We start from the raw sequence: 6,614 nt of genomic DNA on the forward strand, positions 1-6,614 counted from the left end.
GTTCTTGATGTTCTCCTTATACCTGTACACTCTGTCTACCTGGCGACCTCATGAATGGAGCGCTAAGCACGGATAATATCCATTCGGTAAGTAAATACGGCGCGGCGCAGTGAAGCGTGACGACCCGCCTGTCGCAACCTTGCCAGGTGAGACACTTTCGAACAAGTTAGAAACTGAATTATTATCCTCCAACAGTGAAAGGCTTAGCCTTCTTTGGAGGAACTCTTTGACGGGCGAAAATCCACCACCCGGCCATTATCTTTTTCTCGAAAACTGCAGAAAATTGTGCTTCGGAACAAAAACTTTCATCGGGTAAATCGACCCCAAAGAATCGAATGAAAACATTTTTAGGCCCCCAAAATGATCTCTTGGAGGGGAGGGGGGATTGGGAGGGTGCCCCTGCCCCCCCCCCTTATCTGGCGATTTTCAAATAGTAAGGGTATGTTTTGACTTTGGATTCAAAATCTACGGCAAAAAATAACCCTGGTAAAAAAGACGACTACGCTGCGACTATGCTGCGAATACATAGCATAGCCGTGTGCATATGTAAGAAGTCGCAGTGTAGTCACATGGTTGTCAAGGGTAGTCATCAGTAGGCGCAGTGTATTCGCAAGGTAGTTGCAAGGTGGTCACCAGTTAGTAGTCGCCATGAATGTGTAGTTGCAGAGCAATAGTGGGTATCCACAAGCATAGGTGCATATGTTTATGTACCTACCTTTACCCGCTAGACATGTGACTACACAACTCTGGGACACTTAGTTGTGCAACTACATATTGACATCACCTTTACATTATGCCTCAGACTATGATTTAATTACAGCATACCGATGGTGAAACTGCCACACCAGCCAGATAGCACCCAATGTTCTGAGAATATTCCAACAATGTTCCTACATTTTGAGCAGCATTTTAATAATCAGAGAATATTCTGTATCAGCAGCTAAACTCAGAATATTCTCAGAATGTTCATCATCTTCCACTACGCATGTGTAGGAGAATCCTCCAGCTACATTTGCATCATGCAAGGTAACAACGGATGACATATGTTATGCGAACATGCTCAATAAAATAGAAAATGAACAAAAACCACTCACCAACTTGCTCGAATTAGTAATCCACTGGGTCAGGAAAATCCACTTGACAACAATTAATCCAAATTTCCAATTAGAACTGGTGTAAGTACACAGAGAAACACTTGAAAACACTATGGGTGCATTGTAAAAAAAATCTTAAGCACTCTTTAGCGTAAGTGAAAAATTAGCACCATGATTTAATAGCTGATCAATACAGAACAGCACTCTCAGAAAAGCACTGACACAACACCATTTTTCAGTTTATTTTTACTTCTAGGAGAAAAATGCATTTTTCAAAAGATCCGACATCATCGGCCATCGCTCGTCAGCAATGAATGAGATAAAAATAAAGCTTAAATAATTTCACAATTTACTCCGATCATTGATGATATTAAGGTAGCCATTGATTCTCTACCCGACGTCCTTATCACACATAACAAGGAAGGTCAAGAGCACAGAGCAAATGGCACTAAGCAGCGCGATGCACATGTGATATCGCAAGTTCCGGAAGTGTCGATCTGCAAAAATACAAAGCGAGAAACAGATCATCATATTGATCCACCTACAATTAATGACCGTCAATAGAGACAGACATTCAAATACGTTATAATAAATAAGCCACCGTTTGTTAACAGAACAAAGTTTTCGTGAGAGTAAGACCCTTCCGTCTGGAGGGACGAGGACCTTCCTTGGACCTTTCCTTCCGAGAAACGCTTAAAAATGGACCACTTGACTACTTACAGGTCTGAGCTGCTGAATGAATTACATAACACCAGTCAATAAAATTTTAAACTCACGCCCTCACCGTCGAATGTTGACGGATGACCTGATCTATCGCTGAATATACATAAGTAGGATGAGAAGTTGGCACATCTGAAAAGCAGAGCGGTCATTTTTGTTTCAGCTCTGGTAGTATTTTAAAATTTAACAACTATCTGTTGCCTTAAAAGGGATGAAATAAGTGCAACACCAGCGCACCACTGCAAATGTGCGATTTGTCAAATTTCTAGGGATGAGGTGTTTCAAGTTTTCGCTAATAAATTAGCCAGCCAATTCAAGAAAATGACAGAGGATACGCAGTGAGGATGCCTTTCTATAAGTCAGTATATTGAACGGACGGGTGAAAGAGCTGTTGTCTCACAGTAGCTAGGTAACAGTCGGCAAACTATTTGGGCAAGAAGAGAGTTCTCAATTTTTAATTTGAATACTTGGAATCAATAGATGCCATTAGACTGAATTGAAGTACGCAAGGGTGTGATGATGAAAAATTACTTACTGATTGTGCCAATTTTTGAGTAAAAGGACTAAAAGGAAAAAGGTAGAACCAGTAGAGCTCTTTTGAACAAATGTGGGAGATAAACATTAATATAAACAAAACATAACATAACCTAACACTTGTCAAGGTGTTCCTGGAATAATCGTTCCTTGCCGATACTTCAAGGGACGTATATATTTATCAAAAGAATTATCAAAGAGAATTATCAGCAGAATAATTCAAAGCAGGGATTGAAGTACAAAAACTGGCATTCTTAAATGCTTTTAGAGGCTGATTTTCATTTTCATACGAAACCCGGATGAAAAGTCAACAGTTGGAACGGTCCACCGCCCAACTATCCGGTATCCAACTTGGAACACTAAATTCAAATTCATTTCAAATTTCAATTCACCAAGCCGACCCGACCCGTACGCAACGGTTACGGTCGACCATGCCGTTACTTTGAAAATGAAATAATTTAATCCAATATTTGATCTCCTTAGTTGTTTTCGTGATTCGTATCATCGGCATCCACCTCACTGTACCTAACTTCATCAAACACAGGTAAATACTCTCCCTTCTCCTTCCACCTTTAAACTCGGGACGACGGACACACGAATGAGCCTGTCGCCGATTGTTAAGCAACTGATAAAGTAACTTGAGTTGAATTTGCTTTCCCGATTTACGATTCAGTCGATTTAGGTATTCTAACTAGCAAGGTAATTGTGAATTCTATTTTCTTTGTCTGTGTATGCATTTACTACCATGTGCTATTCCTAACTGCAGTTGCGGGCTCTATTTCAAGTCGAAAAATTTTCTTGCACCCACTTCATCTCCTGTAGGACATCTGGCAGTTATCTAATTTTAATAATATCTAGTACCACTAGAGTTGAAATAAGTATGAACCCCTCAACATTTCAGATGTGCCAACTTCCCATCCTATGTATATTCAGCGACAGATCAGGTCATCCGTCAACATTCGACGGTGAGGGCATGAGTTTAAAATTTTATTGACTGGTGTAATGTAATTCATTCAGCAGCTCAGACCTGTAAGTAGTCAAGTGGTCCATTTTTAAGTGTTTCTCGGAAGGAAAGGTCCAAGGAAGGTCCTCGTCCCTCCAGACGGAAGGGTCTTACTCTCACGAAAACTTTGTTCTGTTAACAAACGGTGGCTTATTTATTATAACGTATTTGAATGTCTGTCTCTATTGACGGTCATTAATTGTAGGTGGATCAATATGATGATCTGTTTCTCGCTTTGTATTTTTGCAGATCGACACTTCCGGAACTTGCGATATCACATGTGCATCGCGCTGCTTAGTGCCATTTGCTCTGTGCTCTTGACCTTCCTTGTTATGTGTGATAAGGACGTCGGGTAGAGAATCAATGGCTACCTTAATATCATCAATGATCGGAGTAAATTGTGAAATTATTTAAGCTTTATTTTTATCTCATTCATTGCTGACGAGCGATGGCCGATGATGTCGGATCTTTTGAAAAATGCATTTTTCTCCTAGAAGTAAAAATAAACTGAAAAATGGTGTTGTGTCAGTGCTTTTCTGAGAGTGCTGTTCTGTATTGATCAGCTATTAAATCATGGTGCTAATTTTTCACTTACGCTAAAGAGTGCTTAAGATTTTTTTTACAATGCACCCATAGTGTTTTCAAGTGTTTCTCTGTGTACTTACACCAGTTCTAATTGGAAATTTGGATTAATTGTTGTCAAGTGGATTTTCCTGACCCAGTGGATTACTGATTCGAGCAAGTTGGTGAGTGGTTTTTGTTCATTTTCTATTTTATTGAGCATGTTTGCATGGCATATGCACTCCACAAGTTGGGTAGTCGCCAAGACAACCCCTGTGATTAGGAGGGTACGTAGTGGGAACACCCACAGGTAGTTGCACGGCTACATCTAGGTAGTCGCACAGCTACATCCAGGTAGTCGCACGGCTACATCCAGGCAGTCGCACGGCCACATCTAGGTAGTCGCACGACTACATCTAGGTAGTCGCACGGCTACCTACACTGGTTCCATTTATGTACCCTCCTAGTCGCGAACATTTTGTGCAAGGCATTTTTTCCCTAAACCCCCATTTTTTGGAGTTATGGGGCCTTTTTGGGGCAATTTTCAATTCGATGCTATAAGCGGCCAAATTATTCAAATTTCAAAAGCTAAAAATCTCCTGAGAGGAGAAGTCAATACCTTTTTATTGATGTGGCATATGACCCCTGTTGCTCCAAAATTTTGGGAGCCACGACCCCCCAAAAATTTTAGGGCTCTGAAAGGCCGTAAGTCAAAAATTTCAAATGGCAAGGGTACGTTTTGACTTCAGATTTGGATTCTACGCGAAAAATCACGTAAAAGTTATATGGCGCACGGCCTGTCTGCTGAAATTTTGTTTGCCCCTTATTTTCCCCAAAAATACACGGCTTCTTATACAGGGTGATCCTAAAGTCCCTTCCACCCCCTCTAACTTTTTACCTAATTGAGGTAAAGATTTGAAACTTGGGGGATAATCCTAGGTCAAAGGGAGCTACTTTTTGGCCCCCCAAAAATTTTCAGGGGTTCCCCTTGGGGGGGAAACGGCCCACAACTATCAATTTTCAAATGGAAAAACCCCCTTTGTGATAGCTCGTTCGAAAGAGCATAAAAAAAGAAAACTTTTCGCGCAAACCCGAAGTCAATATCTCAAACCGTTTCAAAATGGCGGCCGGTTAAAGTTCAATATGGCCGAAAATTCACACCGGTTATTTGTCGATGGATTTGCGCAAAAATCAGCAAGAAGGGTTATTTTGACGCGAGAAAAACGAATTTGACGTTAGATTTTCAAAAAAACCAAAATTTTCAAAATGGCCGCCGGTTAAAGTTCAAAATGACCAAAAATTGATTTTTTTAGAAATCTAAGTTCAAATTTGTTTATCTTATGCCTAAATACTCTCAAATTCCAAGTTTTAGGCAAATCCATCAGGAAAATACCGAGGTGACAATTTTCGGCCATTTTAAACTTTAACGGCGGTCATTTTGGAAATTTTGGTTTTTTTTTTGAAAATATAACGCCAAATTCGTTTTTCTCGTGTCCAAATACCCCTACATACCGATTTTCGCGCAAATCCATCGACAAATAACCGGTGTGAATTTTCGGCCATTTTGAACTTTAACCGGCCGCCATTTTGAAACGGTTTGAGAAATTGACTTCGGGTTTGCGCGAAAAGTTTTCTTTTCTTATGCTCTTTCGAACGAGCTATCACAAAGGGGGTCTTCCCATTTGAAAATTAAAAGTTGGGGGCCGTTGTCCTCTCCCACTCCCCAAGGGGGGCCCCCTGAAAATTTTAGGGGGGCCAAAAAGTAGCTACCTTTGACCTAGGATTATCCCCCAAGTTTCAAATGTTTACCTCCATTAGGTAAAAATTTAGGGGGGGGGGGGTAGAAGGGACTTTTGGATCACCCTGTATTCTCCCCTATGCCCTGTCGGCCGAGACTGCAAAGTTGTTAAAATTCAAATTTCGCGCTATAGCTCTAGCGGCGGGTGCCGAAAGCCGAGGTTTGGCCGAAAGGATCGGAGAGAGCCAGAGACAAGCATACCTCCGTTCCACCCATGTGGTTATACCGACCTACGTCACGAGGTAAACAATCCTCAAGATGAAGTTGCGAACACCAGGTTCATTAATGGTCTGGTTCTGGTTTTTCTGCTTTCTGGTTTTAAGGTAGATTTACACAGGTATGGACAAGTGGAAAATTTCCCATGAGCCCCAGTACGTGTCACATGACTACGTGACGTAGGTTCAGGGGTCCGTTTTTTAATTTAATCACAATCAAATTAACATTCAAACGTTTGTGCGTTTAAACGTTAAAATTAGTATCGCATTATCAAAATCGTGCAAAAAATCCCACAAAATTTTGACAAACGATAAACCGAACAAAATAAATCAAAAATCAAAACATTCAAAATGGCTGACGTTAAGGGGCCGCTGGAGAGCCAATCAGAGGCCAGTTGTTAAGTTCTGTCCATACCTGTGTAAATCTACCCGATCTACCTTGTTCTGGTTTAGTTCAAGGCTAAAGAATGGTGGTCGCATCTCGTAGTCGTACCCTCTTGACGTCACGATTGTAAACAAACCAAACTGCGGATATAGGGGGTTTGAGGTTACAGACTTACGCTGCACCATGGACCAAGAGAATAAATATTTATTCTCTTGGTCCATGGCTGCACTCTGAAGCTGCAAGGTATTGTAGTCACTTCTCATTGTTAGTATTCCTGGCGTTGATTGCCCGAATTTAAAGTGAA

The sequence above is a fragment of the Bemisia tabaci genome, chromosome 1 (genome assembly GCF_918797505.1).
Source record: "Bemisia tabaci chromosome 1, PGI_BMITA_v3".
Lineage (NCBI taxonomy): Eukaryota > Metazoa > Arthropoda > Insecta > Hemiptera > Aleyrodidae > Bemisia > Bemisia tabaci.